The sequence below is a fragment of the Misgurnus anguillicaudatus genome, chromosome 8, assembly GCF_027580225.2.
Source record: "Misgurnus anguillicaudatus chromosome 8, ASM2758022v2, whole genome shotgun sequence".
NCBI classification, from domain to species: domain Eukaryota; kingdom Metazoa; phylum Chordata; class Actinopteri; order Cypriniformes; family Cobitidae; genus Misgurnus; species Misgurnus anguillicaudatus.
Window position 1 is genome coordinate 206,930 of NC_073344.2, and position 20,290 is coordinate 227,219.

A 20,290-nucleotide genomic window follows, 5' to 3' on the forward strand; every position below is an offset into this window, starting at 1 on the left:
CCCCCGAGGCCAGCTGTGTGCCAACGCATCCACGCCGAGGCTGCCCTCAGTTAGTGAATAAAATAGGCGACAGTGGGTATCGTCCGGCGACGCAAATAGGTCTATCTGCGCACGACCGAACTTCTTTTTTTCAAATAAATTTTTATTCAGTTATCAAAAAACCTTACAATAATCACATGGTTCAGGATTAATTTTCTAATATGCACAAAAGAGGAGAAAAAAAATAAATAAAAATAAAATAAAATAAATAAATATTACATATGAACACCCTCCCCAGCCTGTTAAGTATACAATACAGTGACATTCAAAATAACTTATTAAGGAATATAATTACTTTTGAGGTAACATAAGAAAGGGTCCCAAATCCTGTGAAATTGTCCAATGATGCCTTTTAAAAGATATCTGGTTCGTTCCAAGTGTAGAGTAGATATCAGTTCCTCAAGCCATAGTTTAATCGTGGGGGGATTAACCTTTTTCCAGAGCAATAATAACAATTTCTTGGCTGTTATCAAACAATACGTAAGAAATTTATGTTGAGCACTGTTCAATGAACATGTATAATTAGAATGTCCTAATATAATGAGCACAGGGTCCGGAGCAAAGTTTACATTAAGAATATCTGAAAGCACTTTAAATAACTCACACCAGAATCTCTGTATTTTATGACAGAAAATAAAACTATGAGCCAGATTAGCTTCCTCTGATTTACATTTATCACAGATAGGAGAGATACTGGGGAAAATCCTATGCAATTTTTTTTTGAGAAGTGTAATCTATGTAGAATCTTAAATTGAATAAGCCATAATCTAGTGTTGACCGATTGTTTATCAATATCCTCCAAGCCACTCTGCCAAACCTCCTCAGAGATTCCAACTCCAATCTCACGCTCCCATTCCTCTCTGATCAACTTTGTAGATGTAGCTGCTAGTAACCTTCCATATATTAAAGATAGCTGACATTTGTTTCCTCTGAACTGTGTAAGGCAATCATCAATGACTGAGGGCGGGACCTCGTCTAGGGAAACTTTATATGTACGCAAGTAATTCCTTATTTGTAAAAATCTAAAAAAAAATATTTTTTGGGAGATTATATTCTGTTGTAGTTGCATAAAGGAAGCTAAAGCCCCATCAAGATAAAGGTCCTTGATTGTGCAGATACCCAAATCCTTCCATTGGGTAAAGGTTGTATCCAATCTTGAAGGAGGGAATGATGGGTTATTTGCCATTGGAATTAAGAGAGAGAGAGATTTTATCTTAAAGTATTCTCTCATCTGTCTCCAAACGCGTAACTGACTCTTTCTGACAATACTATTAACTGCTGTTTGGTCTGATATCACTGGGGAGAGTAATACTGCTCCAAGATCATAAGGATGGCAGTAATCCCGCTCAATCAGGAGCCAATCTGGGGCAACATCAGACTGTTCCAACCATAATGCAAAAACTTGTAAATGAGTGGCCCAATAATATAGACGAAAATCGGGAAGGGCTAAACCCCCCTCATGTTTGGATTTACAAAGGTGAACTTTTTTGATTCTGTGACTCTTATAGTTCCATAAAAAGGGAAGAATAATCGAATCTAGGTGTTTAAAGAAGGACTTGGGTAATAGTATTGGAATATTACGAAATAAATATAATATTTGAGGAAGAAATATCATTTTTATTGCATTTATTCTGCCCATTAGGGAGATCGGGAGAGTCCTCCAGTATTGTATACAGTTTTGTAGCTTAGACAGCAAGGGGTGAAAATTCGATTTGAAGAGCAGAGAATATTTAGAAGTAACCGCAATTCCTAAGTATACAATTTTTTCCCTGGAAACTTTAAATGGGGAAGAATTTATTATGGACAAATCCTTCAAACCAATGGGCATGAGTTCACTTTTTTCAAAATTAACTTTAAAGCCAGAAAATTTCCCAAAGGTAGTGATGATCATGAGTATAACAGGAAGGCTCACCTGCGGTTGAGTAACATAAAGCAAAATATCATCTGCATACAGAGATATTTTATTAATGGTATTCAAAGTACTAAAGCCATGTATGCAAGAGTTAGAGCGAATGGTTTCTGCAAGAGGCTCTACACTTAATGCAAACAAAAGGGGTGAGAGGGGGCAGCCCTGTCTGGTTCCTCTTTTAAGAGAGAAAGGGTCTGAAATTGTTTTATTTGTTAAAACACGTGCTGTTGGACTACTGTATAAGATTTTAATCCAGGTTATAAACTCTTCTCCCATATCAAATTTTTCGAGGACAGCAAACAAATAGGGCCACTCTACCCGGTCGAACTCCTTTTCGGCATCCAGTGAGATCGCAACCAAATTATCTCGGGTTGCATTAGGGTGATAAATTATATTAAATAATCGTCTAAGGTTATGCATAGTGCTTCTTCCTGGAATGAATCCATTCTGATCTGTGTTAACCAGTTTATTAATTAATTTGCAGAGTCTGTTAGCAAGGGTCTTAGACAGTACTTTTTGATCAACGTTGAGAAGAGAGATAGGTCTATATGACTCGACTTCTTCAGGATTTTTGCCTTTTTTAGGAATAACTGTGATAACAGCTTCAGAGAAAGTCGATGGTAGTCCAGTTGTTAACGCTTGTTGAAAAGTTTTAAGCAGATATGGAGTAAGAGTGTCAGTGAATTTTTTATATAGTTCAACTGGTAGTCCGTCAGGACCGGGGGTTTTCCCGCTTTTCAAAGTATTTATTGTTTGTTTTAATTCCTCTAAAGAAATATCTTTATTAAGAGCTGCCTGATCTTCTGAAGATAACGTGGGAAGATTACATTTACGTAAAAATGTAGCCATTGCTTGAGGGTCCAAATTAGTGTTTGAAGAGTATAACTTTGAGTAAAAATCCCTGAAACATTTGTTTATCTCTTTCGGTGCAGTACAGTGTGTCCCTCCTTTGGTCTTTATTTTAAGAATTGTCCTTTCACTATCTATTTTACGCAATTGTCTGGCTAGTAATTTATGGGGTTTTTCTCCAAATTCAAAGTATTTTTGTTTAATGAAATGAAAAGTTTTATTAATTTTAGTAGAGACTATATTGTTATACTCGTACCTTAATTGCAAAATTTTCTTATAAGTATCTAACGAGGAGTTTAATGCGTTTTCTACATCTAGCTGATGAATTTGATTTCCTAAACGAGTTAGTTTAGTTTTGTATAGTTTGTTCCGGGATCCTTGGTATGATATGACACAGCCTCTGATAAATGCTTTTAATGTTTCCCAGAGCAAACCTGATGGTGTCTCTGGCGTATCGTTGCTATTGAAGAAAATTTCCAGTTGTAGACTCATGAACTCAATAAACTTGGGGTCATCAATTAAGTGGGGGTCCATCCTCCATAGAGGCCGGATAAAAGATGTTTGATCAAAAACAACTTCAAATGAAACTGGGGCATGGTCTGAAATCAGTATATCATGAATTTTAGAGTTTAGGATATTAGAAATAAGATTGCTGTCTACTAAAAAGAAATCAATACGGGTGTATACATTGTGTACATGTGAGCGAAACGTATAATCTCTTTCAGTAGGGTGCAGAAGTCTCCATATATCTACCAAATTATAATTATTAACAAAAGCATTCAAAAGATTTCTTGAATTAGACTGCGAAGGAGTTTTGAGCGATGATCTGTCGAGATATGTGTCCAGGACACAATTAAAGTCCCCTCCTATAATAAGATTTGTTTGGGAGAGTTTGGGTATAAGAGAAAATACTTTCCTAAAAAAGTCTGGTTCGTCAATATTCGGACCATAGACATTTATTAACGTAATCGGGAGACCATAAATCTCACCAGATAGAATAATGTAACGACCTTCCCTATCTGTTTTCAGAGCGTTTTGTTTAAATGGAACTCCTTTTCTTAATAAAATAGCAACCCCCCTAGATTTAACTGAAAAATTAGACTGGTAAATCCAACTACCTTTTAATTTGTCCTTAGAGTCCACTTTGAGGTGTGTCTCCTGTAGAAAAATGATGTCCGATGAAAGAGATTTCAGATGTGACAATACTTTGGATCTCTTAACCGGATGGTTTAGTCCTTTAACATTCCATGAGATACATTTGAGGCCTTTTCTGTTAATTTGAGTAGTTATTTTGCTTGATTAGAAATCAGATCAATCAATTTCACTGTTTGTCTAGAACTTTGGGTTATTTTAAACAGGCTCCCGTCCCACATTCCCCAAAACATAAACATTAATCCCGTCATCTAACCGACTAACTAGAACACGCGGTACGATACGGAATTACACAACAAGGAAAATATAACAACAAATTATATAATAAAATAAAAATCTAGCAAATACCTTCAAAAAGTATCAAACCTTAAACTTCCAACTATTCGTATCAACACAGCTCCGTAATAAGGAGTACAAGAGGAGCATCTCAATATAACAACATTTGTCATGTACCAGTTATAACGTTACAAAGAATCGATGCTAATTTAAGCTCACCAGTCATTCTGATCTTATTTAACTCAGTCCGACGACATCTTTACACTGGTTCTGAAATTCCAAAGTTGCTTTCGGCGAACTTGACCGCTTTGTCCGGGTCGGTAAAGTAGAATTCTTTGCCGTTGTGCGAAATCCTCAATTTAGCGGGGTATTGCATTCCGTATTTGACTCCAGGTTTATTCCTCAGCAACTCCCTCGCGCGTTTAAAAAGTGCGCGTTGCTTTACCACAGCAGGTGGATAGACCGGAAAGATGTTGATTCTTTCGCCCCTGAAGAGAATACGCTGCATCCTGGCTGCCTTTTGCATTATTTCTTCCATCTCGTCCACATAATGCAGACGCAAAATGAAGGCACGAGGGGGTTCATCATTTCCAGGACGAGCGCGTAGAGCTCGGTGGGCTCGGTCCAAGTGCGGGGGTTTCTCTAAAGATAGGGTCTCTGCGAGGAGTCGAGCAACGAAGTCTTGAGGCTTTACTCCGGATTCGGCGCCCTCTTTAATGTTCAGTATTCGAATATTTTGTCTTCTGCTGCGGCTCTCCAGGTCAGTGCATTTTTCTATAAGTTGCTCCACTGTACGCTTTAGCTTTCCCAAATCTTGTTCCATCTTAGCCACTGTGTCAGAAGAGGTTGAAGCGTAACTTTCCAGATTTACTAATTTCGCAGAGTGATCGTCCATCGTGACTTTCATCTCCGAGATTGCCGCGCTGGCCTCGTTTTTAAATGCCGAAAGTTCTCCTCTGATAGCGACAGCGAGTTGTTCAATCTTTGAGTCTATTATTTCTCCAATGTCTGATTTGATGGAACGAAGTTCCGCCCGAAGAGCCGAGATCGCGTTAAGGATGACTGAATTATCCACCTCTGGAGCATCTTCTTCGGTGGGTTTTTCAACATTAGAGTCGGAGGCTGTCGCGGCCTGGTCTAGAGTTTTCCGAGATTTGCACGGCATGTTCAGAAAACTGGATAAATTAAATCCTAAAGTCGTCTAGTAGTTTCTAGGATGTGAGACTATAATTTTATCAAGGCTTACCACCACTGAAAAGATGTTCTGACAATGTTATATTAATTTTTTTACGGAGCTGTCGTAAAGTGCGTGCTACTCACTCATGTCGAAACCCGGAACTCCACGACCGAACTTCTTCCAAATCAGCTGGACCGTCTGGGGGTGGAGTCGCCATTCGCCGGGGCGCGCAGCTCGAGAAAGCGCGCCTGCCGCTGTATTGAGCGAGCCCGGGATGTAAATGGCACGAAGGGACCTCAGATGCTTCTGACTCCAAAGGAGGAGATGATGAGCGAGATGCGACAGGTGACGGGAGCGCAAACCGCCTTGACAGTTGATATACGCAACGGTCGCAGTGTTGTCGGATCGTACTAGTACATCCTTCCCTCGCAGCTCCGTAGCGAAGCGTACAAGTCCCAGATATACAGCCCACAACTCGCGCCAATTGATATGCCAATGTAACTGGGGTGCTGTCCACACCCCCGAAGCTGTAAGCTCGTCGTACGTGGCTCCCCAGCCCGTGTCGTACGTATCTGTGTGGACAACAGCATGCAGAGAGACCTGTCTCATGGGCACGCCGGCCCTGAGAAACGCGGGGTCTGACCACGGGGGGAATGTTAGGCGACACGCAGGTGTAATGGTTACACGATGGATGCCGGCACGCCACGCTCTCCTCGGGACTCGATCGTGAAGCCAACGCTGAAGCGGTCTCATATGGAGCAGCCCGAGCGGTGTCACGGCCGCTGCTGCTGCCATATACCCCAGGAGCTTCTGAAATTGTTTCAGCGGGACCGCATTCTTCCCTCGGAATGAACCGAGGCAAGTCAGAATTGACTGGACGCGCTCTTCTGTCAAACGCGCCGATAAATCGATCGAGTCCAGTTCCATACAGAGAAAAGAGATCCTCTGCGTGGGGCAGAGTTTGCTCTTTCCCCAGTTGACCCGAAGACCCAAACGGGCGAGATGCCGAAGCATTAGATCTCTGTGCTCGCACAGCGTCCGCCGAGAATGCGCTATTATAAGCCAATCGTCGAGGTAAGCCAATATGCGAACACCGCTCTCTCTGAGGGGCTTTAACGCCGCCTCCACTACTTTCATGAACACACGAGGAGAGAGAGACAGCCCGAACGGTAAAACTTTGTACTGATATGCCCTACCTTCGAACGCAAACCGGAGAAACGGTCTGTGACGAGGGAAAATGGACACATGAAAGTACGCGTCTTTCAGGTCTATTGCTGCAAACCAATCTTGGGGGCGTATTGAATTGAATATTTGCTTCGGTGTAATCATCCTGAAAGACCTCTTCTGAAGAGATCTGTTCAGGACGCGCAAATCCATCCAAGATCGGTCGTAACCCGCCACCTTTCTTGGGTACTATGATATACGGGCTGTAGAAACCCAACTTCATCTCGGTAAGAGGGACCGGCTCGATCGCGTCCTTCGCTAGCAGGACTTCGACCTCTGCATGCAGTACATGTGCATCGGACGCTTTCACCGTGGTGAAACGTACGCCCGAGAATTTGGGTGTGTGCTCGGCGAGGAGCAGACGGGGCAGCCGGCGCTGGAGGGCGAGATGCAGGTCGCTTGCGCCGGGGCATGATCTGCTGGGCGAAAGACTCCACCAACTCACCGAAAAGACCAACCTGGGACACTGGAGCGTCTAAGAACTTGTTCTTCTCCGCATCCGACATGTCCGCCAGACATAGCCATAAGTGGCGTTCCTGGACCACCATCGTGGACATAGCACGACCAATCGCCTGCGCTGTGACCTTCGTAGCGCGGAGAGCCAGATCAGTGGCAGGCCGGAGCTCCGATAGGACAGGCGAGTCGTGTCCTCCCTCGTGCAGATCTCTCAAGGCCTTCGCTTGGTGGACCTGCAGCAACGCCATAGCGTGCAGGGCTGAAGCCGCCTCTCCACATGCCTGGTGGGCAGCACCCGTTAAACCGGAGGACTGTCTGCAAGCACGGGAGGGGAGGGTTGGGGGATCCTTCCAAGAGGGAGCAGTGGCCGGACACAGCTGCATCGCGACCGCACGCTCCACGGGAGGGATCCCCGTATAACCCTTAGCGGCTACGCTGGTGAGGGAGGTGAGGGGGGAGGGCTGAAACGGCCGTAATCTGGTTGAAAACGGCGACTTCCAGGTTCTAGTCAGCTCCTCGTGCACCTCGGGGAAGAATGGCACCGGCTGAGAGAGTTGTGAAATCCTGGCAGCTCCAAAAAAAACAATCATCCAGGCGGGACAGTTCGGGCTGAGGGGGGTTAACCCACTCTAACCCTACAGTCTCCGCCGCTCGAGCAAGCACGGCCACCATCTCTAGATCGAACTCCGGCGTCCCAACCCGACCGGAGGGAGGAAGGGTGTCGGGGTCCACGTCAGGGGGAGGGGGCCCACCCTCGAATGCTGCGGTCTCCGTGGATCCGGAGGGAGGCACAACAGATTCTACAGACATCGTAGAACACGACGCTGAAGTCTCCATCAGCACATCAACCGGCTGTGGATGAGGAGGCTGAGAGCTGGAGGACGAATCCCCCGACCGGTTCAGCACAGTGATGTGAAGATCATCCTTTGAGAGCTTCACAGCCACGCCGTGGCGGCGTTCAGCACTCGCAGGACGCGGGTTGCGTTTTTCCCGGAGGAAAGACAACCGTCTCCGCAAATCCACAAGGGACATGTTCTTGAAGTGAGAACACTTACCCCCAGCAAACGCTGCCTCCGCGTGCTCGATGCCCAAGCACGAGAGACAACGCTCGTGACCGTCCTTCGGACCCATGTACTTTCCTCACCCAAGATCGCACGGACGAAAAGCCATCCTGAAAAGGATGCTGATCTCCGGATATACGAGAGAGTGGCTGCCTTTAACAAGGCACAAAGCTCTTCGTATCACTCTTTTAGGGAAATTCACTCAGATGCTCAGTTGATGATGCGCACAGGGAAAGGTAACGCACACACTAAACTCAAAACAAAAAAAGATGCAGAGTCGTGGAATACTGTGAAGCGTCCGCTGTGGTGCTGCTAGTCCAACCAACTTCAGCAATCGATCCCAACAGAGTAGAGTAGCTTCTCAGTAGCAGATACTGCCGGCTTTCGAAGCGAAAAAGCTAATTTCCCTATTTGCACCTGTTGCTTATAAAGGCACCTGGCAGGGCGGCGCCAGCATTATGCAAATATCTCAATGCCAAGTTCATTGGCGTTTTAGTAGTACTCGAAGCAGATTGTTCTCTCTAAGAGATTTCCCAATTCGTCGGTCACGACGTGACGTCGTAGTGACCGACTGAAAGGGAACTGGGGAGGGTTCCTCACCCAACGTTAATCACAATTTCACTTGAATTTAACATTCTCACACTAAGAAAGAGCTTATGAAACTACTTTAAACACTTTAAACAATGCCTCATAACAGTTTAAACATTAAACACCTCAAACATTCTACAAATTAAAGGCATAAAGTCTCACAAAATTTCCAGCACAACCTGCTCACTGGAAATGAATCTTGACATTGATCAGCAACTGTTCAGAGTTTCACGAATTCCCATTTTCATGTCACGTGTGTAAATCTCCAAAGCCTTGGTACTCTTGAAGAAGTAAAAAATTATCACTGAGCGTTCATGTACCAAATGAAGCCAAATGTAATAAATAAAACCAGATCAATACAGAATATCCTCAAAGTTTACACTTCTGAACATAAAAAAAACGGCTGCTCTTAGCTATATTGCTCTTCAACATTATAAAAAATAAAACAATTTTAATATAGAAGTACAGTTATTTTGGTATTGGACATTTTTCGTTACTTTATTATAGTTTGACTGAAAATATCCTTTAGTGAGACTATGGTAAATGTGTGGTTATATGCTTATTCAACACAAACAATAGTAAAACTATGGTTAATTTTCTAAGAGATCGATTGTTCAAGCAAACCGATAGGTACTAATGTTAAGCTACTTCGTGTTGGTTCTATATTCGATTACTTACAGTACAGTTAACGCGCTGATTATTTAAACATCTCATCCGTTTTGGGCGGTGTCCTTGCACTTATTTGAGACTCGCGCCCAGGGCCGTGCACAGACATTTTGAGGGGCAGTGGCCCAAACAAAAAAGGGGGCACAGGGGGCACAATTTATATGGTTTTAACAATATGATGTGTTATAGATTAGTATCAAATAATATAAGTGATTATAATGGAAAATAGACTTTATAACAAGATTTAGTGTGTGACAAAACTTCTTAATATTCTATATGATTTACATGCTGAAGCTTTGAATCCATGTTTGCAATTTTGAACAGCTTTTGCAGCCTCCCTTCCAACTCTGTCTTTTTTTTTTTTTAAAACATTGTTTTTATTTTTTGTCGACAAAGTGTGCCAACTACAGCAAATTTGGTGTTATTTATATTAGATCTCATCGGGTACATTACACATTAGACAATCACTGTAATTCTAAAAACGTTTGCTAAGTTGTTAGCACTTTAGAAGACAGAGAGCAAATCATTACCCACAAGAAATACAAAAACATAGGAAAGCCGAGAGAGGTCATCCATATTTTTATTTTTGCTGCTTGTTTTCTCATGATCTCGAGATAACAAAAGTTGTTTTATCTCTATCCAGACAAAATAATCCAAATGCAATAATGTAATTTCCTGTCCATAATATTTCATTTATTTTGAAGTGGACTGCTGATGTATATGTAGTCTTCGCCGTTACCACGCGTAGCTAATTGTCGATAGACTTAAATAAATAAATAAAGTTTGATGTTCGTGAATTTAGGGACCATCTCTAAAGTGCACTGTACACGTTTCTATCTTCAATAGTATTTAACAGTTTATTTGAATAAATATAAAACATCTAAAAAAAGTGTGCATTATAGTTGACAACCACGAACACTTTACAGTTGGTTTTGTGACTGTTTGTTGACTTTAAGTTATTCCATTTTAATGCTGTTTAAAGTAGAAACGTATATCGAGTACTTTAAAACGGTCCCTAAATTCACTGCGCTATCAAATGGTCAATTATTGGCAAATCTGTTTCATCTTGAGCGAATCCCTGATCTAAGTAAAATCTAATTTGTTCATCCATGCTAATTTAGCTAAATATGCTTTTGCTGTCTAAAAATTATGTTCTATTGAGTACACGTAAGCTTTAATTACATCACAAGAATACAACTTTTGTTATGTCGAGATCACCAGAAGCTGCTGTTTTCTCGAGATAACGAGAAAATTAAGTAGTGATCACGAGAACACGAGCAAGCAAAAATAAATATAGAACACGACCTCTCTCGGCTTCAAACTACCAAATTACTAATTGAGCAGCTCAACAACTGAAGTAATGTAATGAATCTTAAAAGAGTTTGCATCTTTTTGTCTTTGGAGAGGCAACACTGTTATCGGAGCTCCGTCGAGTTCATCATCTAAATCCTATTTTCCTACTATCTTGTTCCTATCTATATAATATAACTTACTAGTTCATCTTAGGAATACTTTAGCGTGGCGATTATTCAACAGTATTAATAACTAAATCGATTTATCACTGGTAAACACTCAGTATTAGCATATAGCCCGCTAGCAATAACAAACGGGAAAACGGGGCTCCGTGCATTGGAGCTCCATCGAGTTCATCGTCTAAATCCTATTTTCTTACTATCTCGTCCCTATCTATATAATATAACGTACTAGTTTATCTTAGGAATACTTTACCGTGACGATTATTGAACGGCATTAATAAGTAATACGATCTATCACTAGTAAACACCTAGGCTGAATCCGAAATCGCATACTTACTGTGTAGGTACTGAATTTCACTGGGTACCTACTTAACGTGCGCTAAGGCAGTATGTACGTTCGCGTTAAGTATGGACAGCATTCGCCATGTTGACGTTATCATGTGACATATGACGTAGTAGACTTGTTCGAGTTCATGCGGAACCACAAGAACCAAGAACAAGAGGTTGACATCACAATACCGCGAGAGCAACTCTAAATCAGACTTCTCCGTATGATTTCTGGAATCGCTCTCACGGTACTTTGATGTCATCCAGCTGTTGGTTCTTACAGCGGTGCATAAACTCGAACAAACCTAATAATAGACATGAAAACGTATGCGTGTGTATGAGGGACAGGTGCACTAACACCTGATTGCATCAGTAACTTCATCTGTAACAGTGTTACAGATATATTACACATTATTTTGTAGTGGACAAAATAAGTAAAACAAGCAGATTGTAATTTAATATCGATTGTCAGATGACAGCTGTGCTTGAATACAAACTAGACAATGCAGGCAATGTGATTATATACATTTTAGTGAAGCAATCTCTTGTATTTACTTAAAACAACAGGAAACATGAATAAAAAAATGAATGAATAAAACCATCACAATAAATGAAAACGTGTAGAAGTGAATCCCATATGAAACAAAACTTTATTCAAATGTATTTTTCTAACAAACCATCACATATTTACTGTCAGCTCAACAAAGCTGTGACAAATCTACAGCTTTATTTTCATAAATCAGCTGAGCACTTTAATTGTGGTATATCCAGGGTCTGTGTGTGAAGTCAAGGTGCTGAGGAACAGCCCTGTGTGTGTATCAAAATCACCCGATTGGCTGGTCTCCGGTCGATTGCTTTGCTCTCCCGTGACATCATGGTAAAGCTGGGATAGAAGTGTCCATCCGATGCACGCTTCAGAATCTGGGCGGACTCAGTAGGGCATCCGGGTATTTCTCGCCTACTGATTTTATGGATACTGAGGATTCGGACGTACTACTCTGTTCACGTGCTGTTTCCCCTACTACATTTTCAGTAAGTAGGCGGTTTCGGACAATACTTAAGTACACGTTCCTCTGAATCTCGCAAGAAATAGTCCAAAATCCCGCTCATTCTCGCCTACCCTTTACGTATACTGAGGTTTCGGACATACTATTCGCTCGCCTACTGCTTTTTGCCTACTATATAGTATGGCAGTATGCGGTTTCGGATTCAGCCCTAGTGTTAGCATATAGCCCGCTAGCATCAACAAACGTGCCGGCTGAAGTTTGTTTACTGCTTCCTCACTGTTTGTTTACTGTAAATCTGCCTTCTTTTTCGGTCTAATGGCGGACTCATCCGATGTATGCTTTTCAGACCTTTCCTCACCAGAGCGGGAAGCTGTGGAGGAGTTATGGCCCGGCATTCGCAACAGACGGTACAGCGTGCCTCACATCACCCTGGCTCCAGACACCCGGACACGACCGAGGCAGGCAACGAGCGAGCACCGGTCTCAATGCAGCTTCACGGACCCCGTTCAGGCGAACGGAGACGCCATCGCCCAACATGAAAACGGTAAGACTCCGCTTGTCATCATAACCTGCACTACTTGCCACATGTACAGTTTAGCTTCTTCCGTCAGCACAGAGGGGTTTACATGTGTTAAGTGTATTGAAGTAGTAAGGCTGACGGAGAAGGTTGCAGAACTAGAAGCGCCCATCCGAACGCTCGTTGAGGACAGTAAGACCGCTAATGCTAATGTTAATGTTTCAAACACTGTTTCGAGTGCGCCTACAGTAACGCGTAGTACACATAGCTCGGTTCCGGCAACTGAGTTAAGCCGGCCGACTAACTGGGTGACTGTCAGGCGGCGTAGTCATATTCGATGCCCATCGAAGTCCCCTGTAGTAATTTCTAACAGATTCGACATTCTAAGCAATACACCGGCTGAGACATCTGTTAAAGGTGCCCTTGTTATTGGAGACTCGATACTAAAGAACGTGAACATTGAGGCACCAGCCACCATAGTTGACTGTATACCGGGAGCCAGATCGTCAGACATTAGATCCAAACTTAAAATGCTGGCTAATGCTAAGCGTAAGTTTTCAAAAATTGTTATTCATGCCGGCGCAAATGACACCAGACTACGCCAGTCGGAGATCACCAAAGATATTATTAAAGAGGTGTGTGAAATTGCAAAAACAATGTAAGATAATGTAATATGCTCTGGTCCCCTCCCTGCCTACCGGGGTGATGAAACTTATAGCAGATTAGTGTCTCTTCACCACTGGATGTCAAAATGGTGCCCTCAGCATAACGTAGTGTTTATAGACAATTGGAAGCACTTCAGGGGGAGACCTGACCTGCTAAAGAGAGATGGCCTTCATCCGTCATCGGAAGTAAATGCTATACTCTCTAAAAATCTGACCAATACTCTTAATTCTAATACAGTCTGACTACCCAGGGCCCAGGCCTACCCGTCCATCTGTTAGCTGCTCTGACATGTCAAGATCACATATATCCCAGAACTTTGAGTCTATCTTACCAGAGTATCAACACATTTCAACTGTGTGCGTTCCTCGAACAAACGAATACAGAGCACCGTTTACCTCGTCTCGTACAAATCTTACTAACATAAAATTAGAAAACAATAAGTTTACAGATGAACCTCGAATGTTAAAATTCGGCCTTCTTAACATTAGATCGCTTACCAATAAAGAACCCATTGTCAATGAAATAATTACTGACCAAAACTTAAGATGCACTCTCTTTAACAGAAACCTGGCTTAAAGCAGACGATTACATTAGTTTAAACAAATCCACCCCACAAGACTACTATTATAAACATGAACCGCGATTAAAGGGGAGAGGGGGTGGTGTAGCTACAATATACAAGAACATTTTTAAAGTTAACCAAAAATCTGAACTAAAATTTAATTCATTTGAAATAATGCTATTAAATATGGAAATAACTGATCGTAACCATAAACAGCTCTCTTTTGTCCTTGCTACAATCTATAGACCTCCGGGCCATCATGCAGATTTTCTTAAAGAAATATCAAATTTCCTGTCTGACCTCGTAGTCACTGTAGATAAAGCTCTTATCGTTGGTGACTTTAATGTACACGTTGATAACCCAACAGATACATTAGGATTAGCGTTTATAGATATTCTAAATTCTCTCGATATTAGACAAAACGTGACAGGGCCCACGCATACCCGTAGGCACACATTAGACTTAATTCTGTCACTCGGGCTCAATATTAATGAAATCGAGATATCACCTCAGAGCGATGCAGTTTCAGACCATTGCCTTGTCTCATACACGGTACTTCTAGATAGGATCACTCGAACCACAAAATGCTACCGACTAGCCAGAACAATAATTTCAACCACTAAATATAACTTTATTAGCACTCTTCCAGACCTGTCCCAAATGAAACATGTAGCAGATAATCCTGAAGATCTAGATATTGTAATAGAAAACCTGAACAGTATTTTTACTAACACATTGGATGCCGTAGCTCCAATTCGAAAATAGAGAATCAAAGAAAAAACGCCAGCTCCATGGTACGACCATCATACCGCATCCCTTAAAAAGGCTGCTAGAAAAATGGAAAGAAACTATAGAAGCACAAAGTTAGAGGTATGGCGTGCAGCATGGAAAGAGAGTGTTAAACACTACAGACAGGCTATAAAAATCGCCAGATCTACGTATCTCAGCAATCTTATTAAAGAAAATCATAATAACCCTCGCTTTCTCTTTAGCACAGTTGCGAAACTGACTAGAAATAAAGAACAAACAGAACCCACTAATAAACTCCCACACAATAGTAACGACTTCATGAACTTCTTTACTAAGAAAATTATGATTATTAGGGATTATTAGGGAAAACATTGTAGGTACCCACCACTCTACCCAGTAATATATTTAACGCTAGCTTACCATACCAACATCTTGAGTCATTTAAACCTACTACAATAGAAGAGCTATCTAAATTAGTAGCGTCATCCAAATCATCATCCTGTATATTGGACCATGTTCCCACAAAATTACTCAAAGAGGTATTCCCTGTAGTGTCTAACCCAGAACTAAATGTCTTTAACTCATCACTAGAATTAGGCTACATTCCAACAGCTTTCAAACTAGCAGTTATTAGACCGCTCATTAAAAAAACAAACCTTGACCAGGGAGATCTAAATAACTTTAGACCAATCTCAAATCTCCCTTTTCTGTCCAAAATATTAGAAAAAGTAGTGGCAAGCCAGCTACGTACATTCTTAGCAAATAATAGTACATATGAAAAGTTCCAATCAGGATTCAGGCCCCACCATAGCACAGAGACAGCGCTGCTTAGAGTTACAAATGACCTTCTCCTAACATCCGATCGTGGCGAAATATCACTCCTTATATTATTAGACCTTAGTGCAGCCTTTGACACAATAGATCACACAATCTTACTTAATAGGCTAGAAAACTATGTTGGCATCAGTGGTCAGGCGCTAGCCTGGTTCAGATCGTATCTAACCAATCGCTATCACTTTGTTTATGTAAATGAGGAGGAGTCATATCACTCCCTGGTTAAATACGGTGTACCACAGGGATCAGTTTTAGGTCCTATCCTGTTCTCGTTATATATGTTACCTCTGGGAGATATTATCAGGAATCATAACATACAGTTTCACTGCTATGCAGATGACACACAGCTTTACATCTCCTCACATCCTAGTGAAACACACCATTTTTCTAAGCTATCAGACTGCATCAGCGATATAAGTGACTGGACGGCACATAACTTTCTTATGCTAAACTCCAATAAGACAGAGATACTTGTTATCGAACCGAATCGCTACAAATATAATATGACAGATTACAAGTTGCACATAGATGGCTGCACTGTGGTGCCAACCTCCACGGTTAAGAATTTAGGTGTGATGTTCGACAGCAATTTATCCTTCGATAGCCATATCTCCAATGTCTGCCGCACAGCATTCTTCCACCTTAGAAATATCTCAAAAATACGCCATATGTTGTCTGCATCAGATGCAGAGAAGCTTATCCACGCTTTTATGACCTCTAGAATAGACTATTGTAACTTGTTACTCGGAGGATGCCATGCAAATCAGGTAAACAAGCTTCAGCTAGTTCAAAACGCTTCTGCAAGAGTTCTTACTCGATCTAAGAAGTATGACCGCATAAGTCCAATTCTGGCATCTTTAAACTGGCTACCAGTTAAATATCGTATACAATTTAAAATATTACTAATCACCTACAAAGCCTTAAATGGCCTAGCACCCTCATATCTTAGAGAATTATTATCAGAATACAATCCATCACGTGCATTGCGGTCACAAAATTCTGGCCTCTTAATTATCCCTAAAATATCAAAAGTGTCTAAAGGTGGCAGATCCTTTTCCTACTTAGCCCCTAAGCTATGGAATGATTTACCAACCGACGTCCGAAAATCAGAGACGGTAGATAACTTTAAATCTAGACTTAAAACTTTTCTCTTTAACAAGGCATTCGCATAGTTTGTTTTAGCAATAGTACTTATCTCCCAATAGCTAGCTTGTACAACCTAATAAATAAATTAATAAATTAAAACCTTTTTTTGTCAACACTCCAAAGCATGGTAAATGTCATTAATACTCTTTAGTAATATGCTGAAACTTTGAATTGATTGTCGATTGAGTCTTAATTGCCAAATATGGTCGGTTTGCAATTTTGGCCTTTTTCCCATGGCCTTAAAATAGTATGTCATACAGAACCGCTTGCCACTGTACGTTAGTATTAACGACGGCAGTGGGGCCTCTGGCCTTAGTCAAATGAGTTCTGTTTCTATTTTAAAGCTCATATGGGGGGCCCCATACATATACTCGCCCTGGGCCCACAAAAAAAAAATTCTAAAATCATCAACTATATGTAATACACTTAACCAGCAATAGTTAACCTGTCCGGAACCGAGCTGACTAAAACCACATCACTGTGTGACACTTGCTTTTATTTGAACGGCCCCTACGCTAATAAGATTTTGTTTCTCTCTCCCTGTCTCGTCCTCGATCACGAGGACAATAAGACAAACAGATCCAGTTCCGGTAACTGTGAAAGTCGGCCGACCTCTGATCTACTGGCTGTTCTTCAATGTGATGTCCAGCTGATGCCTGACCAAAGACCACCGGCAGAACCTGCTTAATCTCCGCTTAATCTCCTTCCGTTTCAATGTGTGTGTATATATATCCCTCAACCCGGGGAGGCAGCCTTTTTGGGCTTAACTTCTATACGTTACATTAGTAATACGTTTGCTTATAATGTTGATTTATAGCCGCAGCATATTTAGCTGCTTGTGCTATCGTGTATTATGTTGTGCTATCTGTCGATTTTCTGTGCTTTTCACTGCATCTATTATGTAAAGCTGCTTTGATACATTTACCAAATTGTGAAAAGCGCTATATAAGTAAAATTGAATTGAATTGAATTGAATCTACCTTTTAATACAACAAACTGTCGTCTTCGCCCTTCAAAGAGTGGACACAGAATGTGAGAGATGCTGCAGAGCGGCGGGAAATCACGAAGTGGATTACCAGAAACAGTGGATCTTTAGACGAGCGGTAACTAGAGTTGTTCCGATTCCGATACAAGTATCGGAAATGCGGCCGATACCACAAAAAATTCTGGCATCGGAATCGGCGAGTACTTGAACCCATGTACCGATCCGATACCATTTCCTAATAAACCTAGTTATGCTTGTTATAGCTAACACTAAAGCTAACGCTGCAAAGCGAAACTCATTTCTTCTTCGCTGCTCTGAATACGAACACCAGGAAGTTACCACACGCGTGACGCAACCATTGTTTACTTAGAGCGGCGAAGGAATGAAAGCATGCAGCCGTATGTCCGCTGTTTGTAAGTATTTCAGACTAATAAAACATCGACATGTCTCAACGGAATCCGCGCCTGCAGATTTCCACGGTGAACTCCGCAGATTTAATGCCCATGATTGACAAGCACAGCACACATACCCCGCGCTTGAGATTTGAGATGACATTGACAACAAGCACACATACCCTCATGCGTTTGTGAGCAGCATTGACAAGTACATGAACCCTGCGCGTGCTGTTTGCTGTGATTGTTTTTAATGATAAGAGTATGAACCGTTTGATATATGAGATGAAATAAAACTTACCACTGAGTTTAACCGCAGATCTTACTTGTCTCTGTCGTCTATGTGACGCGAAAGTCAGCACACATCATCATTTCAAGTCAGTTTACAAGACGAATGCTCTTGTTCCCTTTCAGTCGGTCACTACGACGTCACGTCGTGACCGACGAATTGGGAACTCGCATAGAGAGACCAATCAGCTTCGCTTGTATGTAAAAGAGCCAATGAATGTTGGCATGCAGTATTTGCATAATGCTGGCTCCACCCCGCCAGGTGGGTATAAATGCCAGCAGCAGACTGCATTCAGTAGCTTTTCGCTTCGGAGCCATCAGCTGTGTACTGCTGAATCAGAAGTAACTTGTGTGTTATTTAGTAGGAACCTGTGCGTGGTAGTTGGCGTGACAGCGCTACAGCGGCTTCCACTGCCTGCGTTCATTTTGAGTTTAAAACCAGAGCGTGTGGTTACTGTTCCCCTGTGTGCTTCATCTTCCATCTGCACTAAAAGAGTAGTTTCCTCACAAAAAGAGCTGCACAGTGATTTGTGTCTTTTTAAAGACTACATTTCTCTGTGCTCCACGGGCGGTTTCACGTCTTTTTAAAGATGGCGTTCCGTCCGTGTGCTTCTGGTTGCGGTCGATATATGGGACCGTCGGATGGTCACGATCGCTGCCTCTCGTGTCTGGGTGTTACACACGCTGAGGCAGCGTTCGTGGATGGTTCATGTTCCCATTGCGGGAAGATGACCATCTCGGAGCTGAAGACTAGGCTGTCTTATATCCTGGGTAAGACGCCCCCCGTCCCGCTGCCTCGTTCGGTGTCGACGAGCTCCGGGCTGCCACGGGTGACAGTGGGAGTGCTCCCGGCAGGGAACCAACCCTCCGGGTCCTCTCACTCTTCAGCTCCGCTGCCAGCTGAGAGTTCGGAGGGAGGTAGTGGACCGAGTGTACCACACCTATCCTTCGGCTCTCCCGATGAGGACCGTATGTCGGTCGCAGCATCGGAGGGTGGGCAGTCACTCTTGGATGCCGGCTCGGACCCGCTGCCGCCGTCGGGGCTCGTAGCGCAAACCGAGTCAGATCCGGAGATGGCTGCCATGCTCGCTCGGGCGGCTGAGACGGTCGGCTTGGATTGGACTCCACCTCCACCACCTGAACCGTCTCGCCTCGACGATTGGTTTCTCGGGGCGGCTCGCGCTGGTCCATCCCGCTCCGCCCCGGTTCCTTTCTTTCCCGAGGTGCATGAGGAGCTTACGAGGTCGTGGACGGCTCCTTTCGCCTCCCATAACCGGCCTTGTAAGCCTTCCCCCCTCACCACTCTCGACGGCGGGGCCGCCAAGGGGTACACGGCTATTCCAACCGTGGAGCGGTCGGTTGCGATGCAATTGTGTCCAGCCACTGCTGCCTCGTGGAGGGATAAGCCGTCCCTGCCCTCGCGGGCTTGTAAGTACTCGTCCGCTTTGACGGGAGCTGCTTACAGGGCCTGTGGGGAAGCGGCCTCAGCCCTGCACGCCATGGCGCTGCTCCAGGTCCATCAGGCTAAGGCACTGAAGGACCTGCACGAGGGTGGTCACGACCAGACAGCCCTTAAAGAACTGCGTGCGGCTACCGACCTGGCGCTACGGGCGACCAAGGTCACCGCACAGGCTGTTGGGCGTGCGATGTCCACCATGGTGGTCCAGGAGCGCCATCTCTGGCTGTGCCTGGCTGATATGAGCGAGGCGGACAAGACACGGTTCTTGAATGCCCACATATCCCAGGCCGGCTTCTTCGGCGATGCGGTCGAAAGCTTCGCCCAGCAGTTTTCGGCCACACAGAAGCAGACTGAGGCGATCCGTCACATCCTGCCTCGGCGTCAGCCTGCTGCTACCATCACTGCGCCAGTGGCAGCGCCTCAGCCTGCTTCCCGCCGAGGGCGTCCACCCGCGGCTGCCTCCGGTCCCGCGCCGCCCCAGCAGC

At 43.3% G+C, this 20,290-nt stretch overlaps 1 long non-coding RNA gene across 1 annotated transcript in view; it reads right to left on the minus strand.

Moving 5' to 3' along the window:
• The window catches only part of LOC141365612 (uncharacterized), a 161,393-nt gene extending 142,933 nt beyond the window's left edge, over positions 1 to 18,460 (minus strand). The window contains exon 1 of the long non-coding RNA XR_012370674.1: positions 17,662 to 18,460. This is a non-coding gene — a long non-coding RNA (uncharacterized lncRNA). The remainder of the gene's footprint in view (positions 1 to 17,661) is intronic.
• Between the last annotated feature and the right edge of the window lie 1,830 nt (positions 18,461 to 20,290).